The sequence below is a fragment of the Pleurodeles waltl genome, chromosome 5 (assembly GCF_031143425.1).
Source record: "Pleurodeles waltl isolate 20211129_DDA chromosome 5, aPleWal1.hap1.20221129, whole genome shotgun sequence".
In the NCBI taxonomy this organism is placed as follows: Eukaryota; Metazoa; Chordata; class Amphibia; order Caudata; family Salamandridae; genus Pleurodeles; species Pleurodeles waltl.
The window spans coordinates 542,071,772-542,089,486 of record NC_090444.1 but is presented as its reverse complement, the minus strand read 5'-3'; positions in this window follow the sequence as shown (position 1 = coordinate 542,089,486).

Here is a 17,715-nt window from a genome sequence, read left to right as displayed (position 1 = left end):
CTGTCCAGATGCAAGGTGTTGCCCCTGCACTGACAGAAGGGAGAGTGGAAGGAGGGTGTCTGCCACAGGAGGTGGTAGCCCCCCACTCTAGACAGCAAGAGGGGTGCCAGGACCCCAAAGTTGCCCCTAAAGCAGCTCAGCCACCTGTCAGTGGAGAGCTTAGGGTGTGGTTCTGGGTACTGACAGCTGTCAGTAGCCTCTGCTGGGTGCTAGCCTTCCTGGCAGCAATGTACTTGGCCTGGGAGGCAGACCCCAGGGCCAATAGCAAAGTAGGCCCCCTGACCCTATTGGTCATGGTGGGGTTGCTCAAGTGTTGGGTGACCTCTTTGGGTAAGCTAGGTGTTGCCCTAGCAAAGTTAGGAGTAGGGGAGGTGGGCACCTCACTACCCAAGATGGCAGAGAGAGAGGAGGAAGACCCCCCTAGAGGGAAGCTTCAGTTTGAATTGGGTCCTTTTACTGTTGGGATGGCTTCACTACCCAGAGGGAGTGACCCTGACAGGAGGATGTAAGGCAGAGTAGGCCCTGCAAAGGGACAGCCAGTTTTCTTCACTGTCTTCCTCGCCTAACAAGCCAGGAAGACTCTCCCAGGGTTGGGCTGAGTCTCCTGGGCGTGTGGGCTGGGGGGGGGGTTGTGTGAGAAAACAGGGCTGATTGCAGAGGCCCCATAACTTTTTGCCCCCATTTTCCACTTTTTGCTGGTGTTTTCCTGACTTTAAAGGTGCCCTGGGTACTGCTAACCAGTCCCAGGGCCTGTGCTCTGTGTAAAATGGATATGCAAATTAGGCTAATTATAATTGGCTTAGTTAACCTACCTATAAGTCCCTAGTATATGGTAGGGCATGTAGGTTTAGGGACCACAGCATAGGTGGTGCACACCTAGGTGCATTGCTGAGGTGCCCAGTGTCATTTTAAAAGCAAGCCTGCCTTGCTGGCTGCTTTTAAATTAAAGTTATATGCAAATTCGACTTTGGAATTAAAGGTACTTCCAAAGTCTTAAACTACCTTATTTTTACATATAAGTCACCCCTAAGGTGTGCCCTATGTGCCCCTAGGGCTGGGTGCCATGTAACTATAAGCAGGGACTTTATAAAAATAGATTTATAAGCCCTGGTGAGGTAAAAACAGCCAAATTCGTTTTTCCCTCATGGAAGTAAATGGCCTTCATAGGCTAGAATGGGCAGACTTTATTTTAAATTTTAAAGTCTCCTTAAATGTTACATACCAAGAATTTGGTATCAAATTAATTGTTGTAATAAATCCCACAACTTCCAGTTGTGGGATTTAATATAACTTGTTCAGGTAAAAAGTTTAGACTTTACCTAAAAAGTTGCCAATTTCAGCTCTGCATTGTTTTTGCTGCTGTGCTCTGATTGGCCAGCCTGCAGCAGCTTCTGCCAGGCTGCCTTGATGAGGTGTGAAGTGGCCAGGCTTCACACAAAGGAATGTGCTTGGGGGAGAGAATCTCCCCTCAGCAGATGGTGAGGCAGGAAGGGGGAGGGCTGCCAAACTGGTCTTCAAAGGCAGAGAAGGACATTTGCAGCACCCAGCAACACCCCCACATCCTGCAACCCCAGACAATTAGGTGCCCCCTTGATTAGATTAGGAGAGGGCAGAAGAGGGGTGTGTTTATGATTTGTAGCCACACCAGTGGGTGGGCTCAGCCAGATGTAACCTCCAAAAATCAGATTCATCCATGTTGGATTTTTAGAGACTGTTGCCTTCTGGGATGGATTTTTGCCACACTTCCCAGGAAGTGGTCATCACAGGGGGACGACCCTGTCCCTGATTGGAGAACCAGGGCCCCCCTGCTTTTCACCCAGGAGCAAGGATAAAACTGGCAGACCTGCAGCCACGCCTCAGATCCCCACCAAATTTCAAGAAGAAAGAACTTAAGGAGAAGAAGGACTGCCCTGCTGGACCCCTGGCCTGCACCTGGAACCTGCACTCAGAAGGACTGCACCAGCTGCACACTTGGGCTTCACCACAAGAAGGACTTTGCCTGGCTTCAACTGGTTCAAGGAGGGACTCCCTGTTTGCTACAGGTGAAAAATTGCTAACCAGAGTCCCCTGCACCAACTCCTGAAGAAAGCGACCAGCTGACCACTGTCCAGTGGCCAAAAAGGAGTTTGCGCCAGGTGCATTCTGGGAGTTGAAGTCTGCACCCCCCAAGGACCATCACAGAACTTCTGGACCCTTGGGGTGAGCTGTGGACCCCAAAAGAACCTTAAAAGAACATCTGGGTGAAGCCCCAGAAGTTTGGAAAAGATTTGAGAATTTTTGGAAAAAAGCTCCAGAGAGGGACCGACCCGCCGCGGAAATTCTAGCCGGCTTGCCTCAACCGCGACCCGGCCTGACTTCGTGGTTCGTCCCGGTAAAGAAAAACATCCAAAAAAGAGACTAAGTCCGAACGTAAAAAGTTGACCGGGACCTCCCAGCCATCGTATCCGAGAAGGGCTCCATGGACGTCGGATTAAGATCCAGGTTTACCCCGGTCGAAGGATTTTCATCTCGAAAAAACGACTAAGTCCGAAGGTAAAAGTCTCCACCGAGGAAACCCACATCGCGTATCCGGACAAGGGCTCCAGGAGGTCGGATTCAACTGGCAGGTTCGTCCCGGTGAAGAAAAACTTCAAAATAAAGACTAAGTCAGAAGGTAACTTTTTAACCGAGGCCTCCCGCGACCTGTAGCCGAGCAGGGCTCCATCGCGGTCGGCCTGAAAGTTTGACTTTGCCCCGGTCGAGGTGCAACCAGATGACCCGATTGACGCTTTTTGTTTCTAAGCGCTAGAAAAGTAATAATTCTTTAAAAATTCATATCTCCGGTTCCCCTGAACCGATTTTAATCGTTTTTGTGTCATTTTAAAGATAAAAATATAAACTATTTTTATAAATTGGTTTTGGATTTTTAAACTGTTTCCTGTGTTTTATTTAATTACTGTTTTGTGATTTTTGAATGCTTTACACTTTGTCTCCTAAGTTAAGCCTTGACGCTCGTTGCCAAGCTACCAAGGGTTGAGCTGGGATTAATTTACTGAGACCTAACTGTACCTATGTGGAGGTTAGTGGCTTGTTGCTAGGTGTAGGTACCTACCTGCCCTACCAATAACCCATTTTCCAACACCAGGGTACCAGTGGTTTGGAAGGAGCCACTTGCCAACATGTGGAGTACAGCTAGCAGCTTAGTTTCTGGTTTAATGGTGTGAGGTGTCTGCAAGCTGGGTGGCAACTGTGGCTCAATGTTGCGCAGCAGCTGCTGAATGGCTTGCCAGTTGAGCCTGTACCTCTGTATGATGTCTTGTTGGCGGAGTCCCAGAAGGGTTGCCCTGGTGTGGAATATCCTCTCCTGCCTTCTGCGTTGCCTTTGGGGTCCCTGCTGGTGTTGTAGAAGCTGCTGTTGTTGGTCCTGTGCTCTGCGTCTGCGTGCATGCTGGACGAAAAGCACCTCCATGTCTTCCTTTTGGAGCTCTGCTGTTGCTTCTGTGTGTTTTCCTTAAGTACTGGTGTGTTTGCCCCATTTTAACGCCTGCCCTGACCCCGGCGTTATTTTTTTACGCAAATCGGGCTGTGATTCATTTTCCCACTCCGCCTCCCGGCGGTGCAGGATTTGTGCGCGATTGGATAAATAAGGCGCACAGGTGCTTAAGTCATTTTTTGGACGGAAACGCCTACCTTGCATGTCATTAACGCAAGGGGGTTTCCCGCATCCCGAAAATGACGCACACAGCGGATTTTTGGTGTTCGCAGGCTTGGGTGTCAAAGTTTAAATATGGTGCATGGTTTGTGCCAAATATGCGTAAAAAATTTTGACGCACATTCGATGCAAACAGAGTATAAATATGACCCTAAAACCTGTTGACTAGTGAAGTTGCATTTTATATTACTATTTTAGAAGTGCTACTTTTAGAAAGTGAGCATTTCTCTGCACTTACATCCTTCTGTGCCTTCCAATCCACGTCTGGCTAGTATGAGGGTGGGCACAGGATAATTTGGATTGTGTGTGACTTACCCTGACTAGACTGAGGGTCCTCCCTTGGACAGGGGGTAACCTGACTACCAACCAAATACCCCATTTCTAACAGCCATTATCAGACTTCACAATGACTGGAATGCCCCACTTCACAAAGATAACATTACGTTTTTTAGTGACTCATTCGTGAGTCTTTGATGAGAGTTCTTCAACCAAAGGAAAACATGAGTACTCATCTACAAACACCATCAGGTGTTGTCCATTATCAAGTGGACCGAAGAAGTTGATGGCTACTCTCTCCTATGCATGCTAAGGGAGTTCTGACATGTTCAGAGTATGTTGAGTAACATTGGTAGAAAGGCTGCTGCAAATATAACAGACCTTGAGTTCCGTTTCAACTCTTTTATCTAAGTATGGGAACAAAACTCTGTCTCTGAGAGCTCTTTTTGTTGCAACAATACCAGAATGTTCTCTGTAAGCCACTTCAATTACTGCCTATCACAGACTCCCCGGAATCAGGGTTTTCGACCGTTGCAGTATAACTCCTTCCTGAGTTATGGACAATTCATCTTTGACATTTCTGGATTTTTTACATTTACCATCACTGGTGAAAGGTCGAGTGTGTCAGTTCCACAACTGATGTGTAATTGTCTTTTTACTTCAGCATGTCACTATCATGGTTCATGGGAGTGATATTCTGGGCGAACAGGATAGCAGCTGGTGATTTGACTTGACAATTAAATTAATGTAGGCTTCAGTCATCTTGGATTTCTGTGGCCTTGTATAGGGACTCTTGAAAAGTAGTCAGCAGGATTCTGATCCTTTCATAAATTATACACAATTGTATAATCGTATTCTCGCACTCAGAGTCCACATCGTTCAATTTAAGAAGACATCTTGGCTTTTGGATTGCCGAAGATGGTCATTAAAGCTTGATGATCAGTTACCAGTGTAAAAGGCTTTCCGTACAGGAATATATTCAAATGTTCACAAACCCACACCACAGTTAAATGTTCTTTCTCAGGTTGTGAGTAAGCATGTTCTGTTTGGGACAAACGTCTACTAGTATAGGCCACAAAATGCCATCATGCATTTGAACATCCACTGTGCTGTGCTAGGATAGCACCTAACTCAACGGGATAGCATCAACAACAACCGTAGAATGAAGCTTTGGATTGAAGTATGCCATTTCAGTAGCATTTTGTCAATGGCATGTTTGATTGCCTTGATACTTATCTCACATCCTTGGGACCATTTAAACGAAACATTTATCTTCATCAATTCTCATAATGGAGCACCAACAGTGGCAAAGTCTTGTATGAACCTTGAACCGTCACTGACCATGCCAAGAAAGGAATATACCATTGAAATATCTTGTGGGGGATCAGCATTGTACAGTCTGTACTTTTGCAGGATCAGGTGTCATACCCCTATCAGAAAAGATATGGCCCAAGAATTTTTGTTTTGTCTTGAACTCACACTTGACTGCATTTAAAATCAAACCTGGAACACTTAGTAAATGATATACTTATGTTAGAGGTCTGTCGTGTTTCTTTTGGGTAGCCCTGAAACCTAATATTGCATCCCCATAACTGAACACATTCACAACAGCCTGTTTGATATGTCAAATGCCATCTTGGAAAAGTTTTACAACCAATGACACACCAAAATGTGGTCTTTTGTATCGAAAAAAACCAACATGTGTGGAATAGGTTGTAATGTATCCACAGCTTTCTTCAAGTTCCAACTGATGATAAACTTTATTTAAATCAAGGGGAGAAAAGATCCTTGCATCTTCAATTGCATTATCATGTCAGCAATGTGCGGACCTGGATGTTGTTCTCATTTAATTGCTTTGTTTTCCTGATGCATGTCAACGCATATGCACACAGCTCCTTCGCTGTCCTTTTTGGGCGTTACTACTATGTGAGAAACCCATGGAACTGGAACAGTGAAACCCTCAGTAATATGATGCTTAATTAACAATTCTAGTTCTTTTTCTTATAAATGAAAAGCAATTCACCTATATCTCTGAGCAACAGGACAGAGATCCTCAATAATATGCAGCTTTGCTTTTATAGTCTTAAACTTTTCTAAACCATGAAACAACAAAGGGTATTGCATTACTATTTTGTGATGAGCATTCATGCTGCAATTCACAGAAATCAGTCCTATATCAGCTGTTGTATTGAAGCTGAGTAAGCACACACTTGATGCAGTACCTTGAGGGACATGGATCATTGCTTGTACCTTCCTTTTCTTATGTTTTACTGTTGCTACAAATTACCCTTGACTCTTTATGGGGGTTGATGTAGCTGATGTACACACTTTGGTTTTTGAGGGCATAAGCTGCAGTAATGGAGATAGTTCATTGTATTTCTCTTCAGGCATTATGATTATTGATGCACCACTGTTGATAATAAAGGTATTGAACAACCATTTATTTTCAAGGTAATCTTTGGACAGCATTTGTATGATTTTGTTGCTTTGGCATGTTGACTTTTCTTTGACTGATATATTTCTTTACAGGGAGCCACTCCAACATATGCATGTTTCTCTGAGGTAAACATCAACATGGCACAATCATTTTCTTCACTTTCACTTGATATTGAGACAGTAGAACTGTTTGATGATGATTGATGTTGCCGCATAGCTTTGTGGGCATGTGGCAAACATTGCTTCTGGACCGTTCTGGCGGCCATTTGATTTTTGTGTCTGTACGCGCTTACCTTTTTCCTTCAATTTACGCACCGTCACAAAATGGTTTTCTTTCCCACAGCCTTTACATATCTGTTCAATGGCAGGACATTTGCCTTTGTGTGGAAACAAAAATACACATCTAAAACATAATTTCCATTTATGTGTAGACATCACTTGGTATCCTTTAGTGTTTTGCTTTCGCTTGCTTTCCACACTCATGACTGGTTCACTCTGGGCACCTCTGACCTTCATGTCAGCAGCTTGTCTTTCAGAATGCTCCTCACCTCTGACAGCCATCAACACTCACTTCAGACTAAGGCCCATATTTATACTTTTTTAGCCCCGCATTTGCACCACATTTTAACGCAAAAGCTGCGCAAACTTACAAAATACAATTGCATAGCCTCTTCGTCATCAAATTCATGGAACTGACAGTGTCTGATGAGTGCATCTAGTCTTCCTACAAATTCATCAATTGTTTCACCAACTCTTTGACATTCTTGACTGAAAATATATTATTCATAATCATCGTTTGGTACTGGATTGAACTTGATGTTTAAAGCGTCTTTAATCTGACAGCATGTGACTTCTTCGTCAGTTCTCGTCATTTTCTTGATAAATTCTTTCACACAAACACCAGCAAGATTTCTGAGATGTTGACATGCTTGATAATCATTCTCTTATCAGTGTCTTTAAATGCATCAATGAAATCCTAAAATGTATCTATCCAAGCAGTCCCTCGATCGTCAATATTTTGCCTTTTGGCAGTATCAAAAGGTGGTGGCGATTTCAGGAAGACAGCAGCATAATAAACTAGCGTGGAACTTACTGTCCTTGAAAGTAGCATGTTTTCCAACTATGTTTCATCAAGTTTATGAAAACATTCTATAAACTCTTTTGATGTGAGGGGCTCAGAAACTTCTTTAACATTAATTGGAACTGTGTCTTCTCTCTTAGCTGCCATCATCAAATTTCACAAATCCAACTGTTGCTTTCAACTCTTAACTCTTTGAAGACCTACGAAGCTGTTCTGAGCCACACTCTACAGCATTGGGGGAAAACAGCTTCAGGTATGGTAAGCTCTGTAAGCACAACCCTGGGCACCGCTCCTTGAACCACTTCAACAAATGCTGTGGCACGATGATTCTAATTTTTGGTAAACCTGGTTGTATCTGCCTTCAGCGCTAATGCGCTGTACTATGTATAATTTTATGTTGTGTGGCAGCAGAGTACCTTTTTAGTACGGCCTAGGTTGTGGTTTCTTAACCAATGATGCACAGACTTCTCAGTGAAGTTTTCTTTATGGTCAAAGCTTCACACCAGCTGGAGTTGCAATTTGATTCTACATACCCCAATCATTAACTCGCCACTTCGACCAAGGCACACGTGGCACACACAAGCAGTTTGCTTGGGTCATGGCAAACTCTCTAGGCAAGAACTATCTTTCATCAGGTTACTTATCCACTATCTCACTGTCTATGCCAGTCGTAGCATCTTCTCCAGCCCGGGTACCCGCCAATGACTACACCACACATGGAGCTATAAATCACACCTTTTTTTGCTGCATGTATCAGTGAATTCCAACATTTAAACCAAACTTTCATTACATTCTATTCTAGCAATTATGATACGCTGTTACAGAGTCCATTTGGAGCCAAAAGGTTTCCATCATAAAACTTGCAAGACACTACAAAGGTCTGTTACACAAACTGTGCACTCACTGTCCTTGCTGAGTCATCTCCGTATCTTTCAAGCAGCAGCTTTGCATACATACATGCAGGAAAAGGGTACCTTTATATAAAGTTAACAAATTATTTGCCTGACACAGGGAAATCTTGAATCCATTTAGAAATTTGCAATTCATAACAAGGAGCTTTCTTTCAATAAGTCTCTATTGCATTAGGCATGTCACTGTTGCTGAGTGTTAGGGTCTTTGGTTGGCAGTCAAGTTACCCCCTGTCCAAGCAAGAACCCTCACTTTAGTCAGGGTAAGTCACACACAATCCAAATTATCCTGTGCCCACCCTCCGGTAGCTTGGCACTGAGCAGTCAGGCTTAACTTAGAAGGAAATGTGTAAAGTATTTGTGCAATAAATCATACAATACCACAATATAACACCACAAAAATGCACCACACAGTGTTTAGAAAAATATGTAATATTTATCTGGATAAATGCAGGTCAAAACGATTAAAGATGAAATAAGCAAATGTAGGGATATCACTGAAAGTGATATCAAGTGTCTTTAGAGTTAAAATATTACTGTAAAAGCAATAAAAAGTGGCTTAAGTTTTCCTAGAAACAACAAGTGTCTCTTGCAGGGCAAAGTACCTGGTTCGCGTTAAAAAATCCTCGCAAGGGACTGCAGAGGAGGAGATGCGTGGAAAAGGGTGAGTGCACGTCGGTTTCGCCCCTTCGCACACGGACTTGCATCATTATTTTCCACGTGGGGAAGACGTTGCATCGATTTCCGGCATGCGGACTTGGGTCCTCTTCAGGTTGCGGGGTTTTCAGATGCCCCGGGGACGGTGTGAGGAATTCTGGGGTTGCGGGGCAAAGTCACAGGGGCTGTGTCGATTCCGGTAGGCAATGCATGGAATTTTCTTCTGCACTGCAGGCGCTGCATCGATTCCTCTCAGGAAGTTGGGTGGCGTCATTCTGAGTAGGCTTGCGTCGATCCAGTATGGACGTGCGTCGAACTTCCAGTCACGTCACTGGTGCTGCGTCGATCTTCTGTTACGAAGTCGGGCTGCGTCGTTCCGGACTCGGCGTGCTGTGAATTTTTCACCACAAGCAGGCTGTGCGTCGTTCTTGGCAGGCGGTGCATCGAATTTTCACCGCACGGGGATTTCAGCTGCAGGAGAGAAGTCTTTTTGGTCCTGAGACTTCAGGGAACAGGAGGCATGCTCTGTCCAAGCCCTTGGAGAGCACTTCTGCAGCACAGCAAGAGAGCAGCAAGACAGCAGGGCAACGGCAAAGCAGCAGTCCTTTTCAGAAAGTAGTCAGGTGAGTCATTTGGGCAGCCAGGCAGTTCTTCTTGTCAGGGTGCAGGTTCTGGTTCAGGTATCTTCTCCAGGAAGTGTCTGAGTTGTTAGGGCAGAGGCCCTGTTTTTATACCCAAATGTGCCTTTGAAGTGGGGGAGACTTCAAAGAGTGGCTTAGAAGTGCACCATGCCCCCTTTCAGTTCAATCCTGTCTGCCCGAGTCCCAGTAGGGGGAATGGCAGTCCTTTGTGTGAGAGCAGGCCCTCCACCCTCCCAGCCCAGGAAGACCCATTCAAAATGCAGATGTATGCAAGTGAGGCTAAATATCCTGTGTTTGGGGTTATGTCTGAGTGAATGCACAAGCAGTTGTCAACTAAACTCAACCAGACGTGGATTGTGAGGCACAGAAAGATATAAGTGCAGAGAAATGCTCACTTTCTAAAAGTGGCATTTCTGAAATAGTAATATTAAATCCAACTTCACCAGTCAGCAGGATTTTGTATTACCATCCTGCCAATACTAAATATGACCTTCCTACTCCTTCCAGATCAGCAGCTACCACTCAAACAATGTATGAGGGTAGCACCAATGTTAGCATATGAAGGGAGCAGGCCTCACAGTAGTGTAAAATTAATTTAGGAGTTTTACACTACCAGGACATGTAAACTACACGGGTACATGTCCTGCCTTTTACCCACACAGCACCGTGCCCTATGGGTTACCTACGGCACACCTTAGGGGTGACCTATATGTAGAAAAAGGGGAGTTTTAGACTTGGCAAGTACTTTTAAATTCCAAGTCGAATTGGCAGTAAAACTGCACACACAAGCCTTGAAATGGCAGGCCTGAGACAAGATTAAGGGGCTACTTAAGTGGGTGGCACAATCAGTGCTGCAGGCCCACTAGTAGCTTTTAATCTACAGGCCCTGGGCACATATAGTGCACTCTACTAGCGACTTATAGGTAAATTAAATAGCCCAATTGGGTGTGATCCAATGTTACCATGTTTAAAGGGAGAGAGCATATGCACTTTAGCACTGGTTAGCAGTGGTAAAGTGCATAGAGTCTTAAACCAGCAAAAACAGTATCTCAAAACTGGAGGGAGGTAGGCAAAAAGTTAGGGGTGACCACCCTAAGGTGGTCAGGTCTAAAACTGAGTATATGATGTCAGGGTTTAATTCATACGTAGTAAGGTTTGCACTGTGAGGTGATACCAGGATTAATGTGTTTGTGCGATCAAGGTAGTTGAAGGTGTTAAAAGGGATTAATTCTGCCTTTGTAGGTAATTTACTCCAACCTTTTCACATAAGTAGCATGATTCCCAGTTGTTGTGGACATTATTGTGCAGCGTCTTGATTTAACAAGCACTTGCAATGCAATAGGTCTCACATTGTTTTGAGTTAGTGCTATTGGCATTGTAAATTCATAAGTGGACGTTTCTTGCCACATAATTTAGTCAACCCTCCCTCATAAAGTTGTCTTTTCCTGACATATAATTCTAGTTGCCCAGTATTTAACTAAAGCACTTCCATTTACCTTCTTCCTTTATCTTAAAACATATACAATTATCATATAAACCTTTATCAGAAATAAACTTTTGACATTAGAGTGTAGTGCTCAAAACATCATAACAAAAATATAATTTGGGATGGATTGGAGAGTGAAAGGAAAGAGGGAGTTGGGAGTTAAGATGGAAAGGAGAAGTGGCATAGTAACCGTGTCATGAGCCCGAAGTAAGAAAAGAAAATGGTAGACTGCAATTTTGGTAAGGAAACACAGCAGTAATTAGAGTTGAGTGAAGTCTGTAGGTCTATGGGCCCCGGTGCCACTGCACCTACTGCTCCGAAGAAAGAGAAGGGGTCACAAGGAGATAAAAGATAGAAGGAAAAGAAAAAAACGAGAAAATGAAAACGCAACTGAAAGAAGAAATAGAGCAAACGTGTGAAACAAAAGAAAAAATGGAAGGCAGGTAGCGAACAGAAGATAGAGAAGATAAATAATGAAAGAAGTGTGAAAAGAAAGAGAAAAATGAACATTAGAGAAAAAAGCGAGATGGTGAGAGAAACAAACAGTGAAAGAACCAGGGCATGATTATACTGACACATTTCCCACAGACACAGAATGGGAAAACTACTTTGACACTTCGGCTCCCGACAAGTAACTTGTGGCTTCCACATACAGACAGGAAAAAGAGAAAGAGGGATTTATAGTAAAACGTGAATTGACAGATAAAGATGAGAAAAACACCAGAGAAAGGAAGGAAGAAAGATCTAAAAAAAAAAGTAAAAAAGGACGCATACCGAGTCAAAGGAAAGAGCAAATAAAAAAGACAAAGAAAGAATGAAGGGAAGAGAAAAAATAGTGAAAGAATGAATGTCTGATGAAGAAAAAATAGAGGAACAAAACAAGGAAAGAAATAACCAAGTTTTTCCAAGTTTGAAAGAGGAGGTTGCAAGAGGAGGAGGGAAATACAAAAAGGGTGAAAAGGAGAAATAAACAGTTGAAAGAAAGAGCAACTGTGGGTTTTAAGAGCTGGAAAGAGAAAAGTGAGGGAGAAGGAAAGCATTGAGAGTGAACAGAGTCAAAGAAAGAATAGAGTGAGATAGGTGAAAAAGACCCTCCCAAAATAAACAAGGTAGCTAAGAATAGATTTAATTGGTTCCCCCACATCCTCAATAAGAAGTCAGAGTGTGGAACAGTAGGGGGTACTGCAGAACAGCAGGAAGTGCATTAGCAAAGCTACATGTGAACCCCAATACAGCAATATTGGGGTGCTTTAGGTCAGGATTGGGGATACAGACAGAGCTGTGTCGTGGCCCAGTGCTGGAATAACAGAATGGCAACAGGTGAGGAAGGAGAAATGGAGCGCTGTGTAATTCCTGGCCTTGGAATAATGGGGCACTGCAGGTTAGGTTTGAGGTGCACTGACTGAGTTGTACGTGGGCTGCAGTACTGGAATAGTAAAGGTACACAAGGTCAGAAGTGAGTTATGATAATAGAGCTATGTGTGGAACCTAGTATTGGTGTGCCAGTGGTTCTGAGTGTTAGCCTGGAGGTGTCCTGGTGAAGCAGTGAGTGATGACCAACATAGGAGTTGCACTGCCTCTGAACCATAGAAGCAAGGAGTCCTGAAGGTCGTGTGTGGGAGCCTTGGTGCCAAGAAGAAATGTGCTCCTACTGTTAGAACTGATGGATTTTGGCCGAGCTGTGATGGTTCCCATCAACAATGGTACTGGGTGTTAGACTTGAGGTGCACTGGCTGAGATGTGTTTTGCTCTTTGGGTCCAGTATTGGTGCACTGGCTGAGCTGTGTTTTGCTCTTTGGGTCCAGTATTGGTTTGGCAGTGGGATTGAATATTAGAACTGAGCTGCTGTATTGGAACTGTATGTGAGCGGGGTCCCAGTATAGTAAAGCAAGGGACCTTACCGGAGTAGAACTGAGGTGCACTGATGGAGCTACCCAAGGTTCCAGTACTGAAACAGCAGAGAGTACTGACTATAAGAACTGAGGTGCTTTGACAGACAGCGTGTGTGGGATTCGAGCATGGGCACTGCTGAGGGGCTTGGAGTGTGTGAACTGAGGCACACTGATGGAGCTGCGTCCCGAGGTTCCAGGACTGGAACAGTAGAGTGTACTGACTGGAAGAACTGAGGTCCTCTGGCAGATAGCATGTGTGGGGTTCGGGCACAGCTGAGGGGCTTAGAGTGTGTGAACTGAGGTGCACTGATGGAGCAGCGCTCGAGGTCCCACTACTGGAACAGCAATGTGCACTGACTGTAAGAACTGAGGTGCTCTGGCAAACAGCGCATGTGGGTTTCTGCCACTGGAATGGCTGAGGTGCTTGGAGTGTGTGAACTGAGGTGCACTGATGGAGAGGCGCCTGAGTTCCAAGTACCGGAGCAGCAGAGTGTACTGACTGCAAGAACTGAGGTGCTCTTGTAGACAGCACATGTGGGGTTCCTGGCACTTGCACGGCTGCGGGCTTGGAGTGTGTGAACTGAGGTGCACTGATAGAGCTGCACCTGAGGTCCCAGTACTGGAACAACGTAATGTACTCACTGGAAGAACTGAGGTGCTCTGGAGGACAGAGTGTGTGGGGTTCCTGGCACAGGCATGGCTGAGGGCTTGAAGTGTGTGAACTGAGGTGAACTGATGAGAGCGGCTCCCGAGATCCCAGCACTGGAGCAGCAGAGTGTACTGACTGGAAGAACTGAGGCACTCTGGCAGACAGTGCATGTGGGGTTCCTGGCACAGGCATGGCTGAGGGCTCGGAGTGTGTGAACTGAGGTGCACTAATAGAGCGGCGTCTGAGGTCCCAGTACTGGAGCAGCAGAATGTACCAACTGGAAGAAGTGAGGTGCTTTGGCAGATAGTGCATGTTGGGTTCCTGTCACTGGCACGGCTGAAGGCTCGGCATGTGTGAACTGAGGTGCACTGATGAGGTGTTGCCTGAGGTCTAAGTACTGGAGCAGCAGAATGTACTGACTGCAAGAACTGAGGTGCTCTGGCTGACAGCACATGTGGGACTCCTGGCGCTGGCACAGCTGAGTGCTTAGAGTGTGTGAGCTGAGGAGCACTGATGGAGTGGCACCCGAGGTCCCAGATCTGGAGCAGCAGAGTGTACTGACTGGAAGAACTGGGGTGCTTTGGCAGACAAAGTGTGTGCGGTTCCTGGCACTGGCACGGCTGCAGGCTTGGAGTGTGTGAACTGAGGTGCACTGATGGAGCTGCACCTGAGGTCCCAGTACTGGAGCAGCAGAGTGTACTGCCTGGAAGAACTGAGGTGCTCTGGTAGACAGAGTGTGTGGGGTTCCTAGCATAGGCATGGCTGAGGGCTTGGAGTGTGTGAACTGAGGTGAACTGATGAGAGCAGCACCTGAGATTCCAGTACTGGAGCAGCAGAATGTACTAACTGGAAGAACTGAGGCACTCTGGCAGACAGTGCATGTGGAGTTCCTGGCACTGGCATGGCTGAAGGCTCGGAGTGTGTGAACTGAGATGCACTGATAGAGTACTAGAGCAGCAGAGTGAACTGACTGCAAGAACTAAGGTGCTCTGATGGAGCTGTGAGTGGGATCCCATTATAAAGCAGAAGTGGGCACTGTCTATAAGGATTACAGAGCACTGGTAGAGCTGGGTGCCTAGGCTCTAAGCAACAGGCAGGCACACTTGGTAAAGAAAATCCAATCCAAGGAACGGTGTGAGCCAGGCAGCTGAGAGAGGTCAAATGTGATAACAGAATGATTTATGGCCTTGTTTACAGCTAAGTTCAGAGCAAGAATGCTCTGCAAATAAAAAGGGAAGCTTCCCTGGAGAGGAGCAGGAAACAAAGTAAAAAAAAATGTCCCCTACAGACCAGGTAAATAGGACAAAACGTAATTATACACAAGTTGGTCCCTGCTTCCACACAGAAGAAGGAGGGACCAAGAGGCATGACTGACTATTAGCAAGCAAGGATTTTTAAATGACACTGAAACTAACAAATGAAATAGCTGGAAGCCCACAGGAGAAGTATTCTTAAAAGTGTACAAGAGGTCATACGCTTTCTCTTGACCTAAAAATGAGTACCAATTTGATATAAATAAATATGCCTTAGCATATTAAACTGAAACGGAAAGAAGCCTTTAAATTAATAAAATAATGCAACATACTATAAGATATCATTAAAATAATGTTTTATGTATAATGCTTTGCATTGTTATTGCAGAACACTACAGACCAGACTTGTTCCTTGGTTCTATAACATAAAGGCATTTTGATAACAGTGAGATAGATTATGGACCAACTTTACAATGATTGGGATTGGCATTGTGTTCTAAAGGGCACTAATATATTTTGTTAAATATACCTCAACATATCTTGTTTACAATAGAATGAGGGTAGTATATTCCACTAATCCTGAGCTGAGGAGTCAAAGGGTCAAAACAAATCCTTGTCAAAGACATCGTTACTGGGGAGAAAAGGAAAGGAGGTCAACAGAGCTAAGACCAGCTAGGTTTTGAGTGTGTTTGATTGACTGAGTCATTCTGGACCTCTAGGGCAAGGCAATTTCCAGAGAGGGAAGATGTGAGAAGAAGTATTGCTTTCCTTTATTTTTCATGCAGGCTTTAGTATTTTTGCCTGAACAGAGAATTAGAGATCGTTTTTAATATAATTTGATTTTGTCCTCTGGTTATGCGGGGGCAGACCTTTATTGCAAAGCACATAATTATTCATGGTAATGCTTGCTGAGTAAATTGTGTAGACTTTTAAGGTGGACGGAGTGTTGCTGGCTGGCATGCCAGGTTGAAAATGAGCCCCTCCGCAACATGCATCTATCAAAAGAGCCCTTTGAGCTGGAAAGTCAGTGTCTCGGATCTGTGTCCTAGGTGACAACCTGATTCCTCACCTTCATGTTTTTGACTACTGTTTTATTAACCCCTTAGCTGGTGGGCCTTCCCCCCCAGTGCTGAGCCCTTTTTTGACTATTTGGGCTAGTTCGCCCTTAGGCCTCATAACTTCCCACGCCAAATTTGCATCCTTTTTTTCCAACATTTTCGGGATTCTAAAGATATCCAGAGTTTGCGGGTTTCCTTGGAGGAGACCAAGATATTAGCCAAAATACAGCTAAAATGTGTGGGTATTTGTTTTGAAAAATGGGAAAAAGGTGCTGCAGAAGAAAACATCTGTTTTTTCCCTGCAAATGGCATCAACAAAGAGTTTGCAGTGCTAAAATCACCATCTTCCCTGCTTTCAGAAACAGGCAGACTTGAATCAGAAAATCACATTTTCAACACAGTTTTGTCATTTTACTGGGAGATATCCATTTTTACAATTTTGTGTGCTTTCAGCCTCCTTTCCGTTAGTGACAGAAATGGGTGTAATACCAATTGTAGATCCCAGGCAGCAAAACATTTCTGAAAATTAGGCACAATTCTGAATTCAGCAAGGGGTCATTTGTGTAGATCCTTCAAGGTCTTCCTACACAAAACAACAGCTGAAATAAAAAAATATTGAAATTGAGTTGAAAACAACAGCCATTTCTATCCACGTTTTCGTCTGTAACTTTTTCCATCTATGGCAGATTTTTACAAGCAATATACCATTATGTGTGCTGGACTCTACTGGTTGCAGGGATATATAGGGCTTGTACAATCTCCAAGAACCCTAAATACCCGGAGCCAATAAATGAGCTGCACCTTGCAATGGGTTTTCATTGTATACCGAGTATACAGCAATTCATTTGGTAAAATACAAAGAGTGAAAAAGAGGTGTCAAGTAAACCTTTGTATTTCCAAAATAGGCACAAGATAAGGAGTTTAGAAACAATGGTTATTTGCATATCTCTGAATTTGGGGGTCCTCATACTAGCATGTGAATTACAGGGCATTTCTCAAAATGACTTCTTTCTCACACACTGCCGTACATTTGGAAGACAAAATGTAGACTAAAACAATTGGCAATAACACTTGTTCTTCTATTCTGTGTTCCCACAAGTCTTCTGATAAAAATGATACCTCACTTGTGTGGATAGGCCTAGTGCCTGTGACAGGAAATGCCCCAAAACGCAACATGGACACATCACATTTTTCTACTGAAAAATTATGTGTTTTTTGCAAAGTGCCTAGCTGTGGGTTTTGGGCTGTAGGTCAGCCAGCACCTAGGGAAACCTACCAAACCTATACATTTATGGTATACAGACACCTAGGGGATTCCAAAATGGGGTGACTTGTGGGGGTCTTACTAGGTTCTGTCACCCAGAATCCTTTGAAAACCTCAAACTGGGCTAAAAGACACTCTTTCCTCAAATTTTGAGGCTGCAAAGTTCTGGAATCTGAGGGGAATCACTAACTTCCTTCCACCCAGCATTCCCACAAGCCTTCCAATAAAAATGGTTCCTCACTTGTGTGGGTAGGTTTAGTGCCCACAACAGGAAACAACCCAAAATGCAACGTGGACACATTACATTTTTCCATTGAAAAATTGTTTTTTGCAAAGTGCCTCGTTGTGGATTTTGGCTGTAGGTCGGCCGACCCCTAGGGAAACCTACCAAACCTATACATTTATGGAAAGTAGACACCTAGG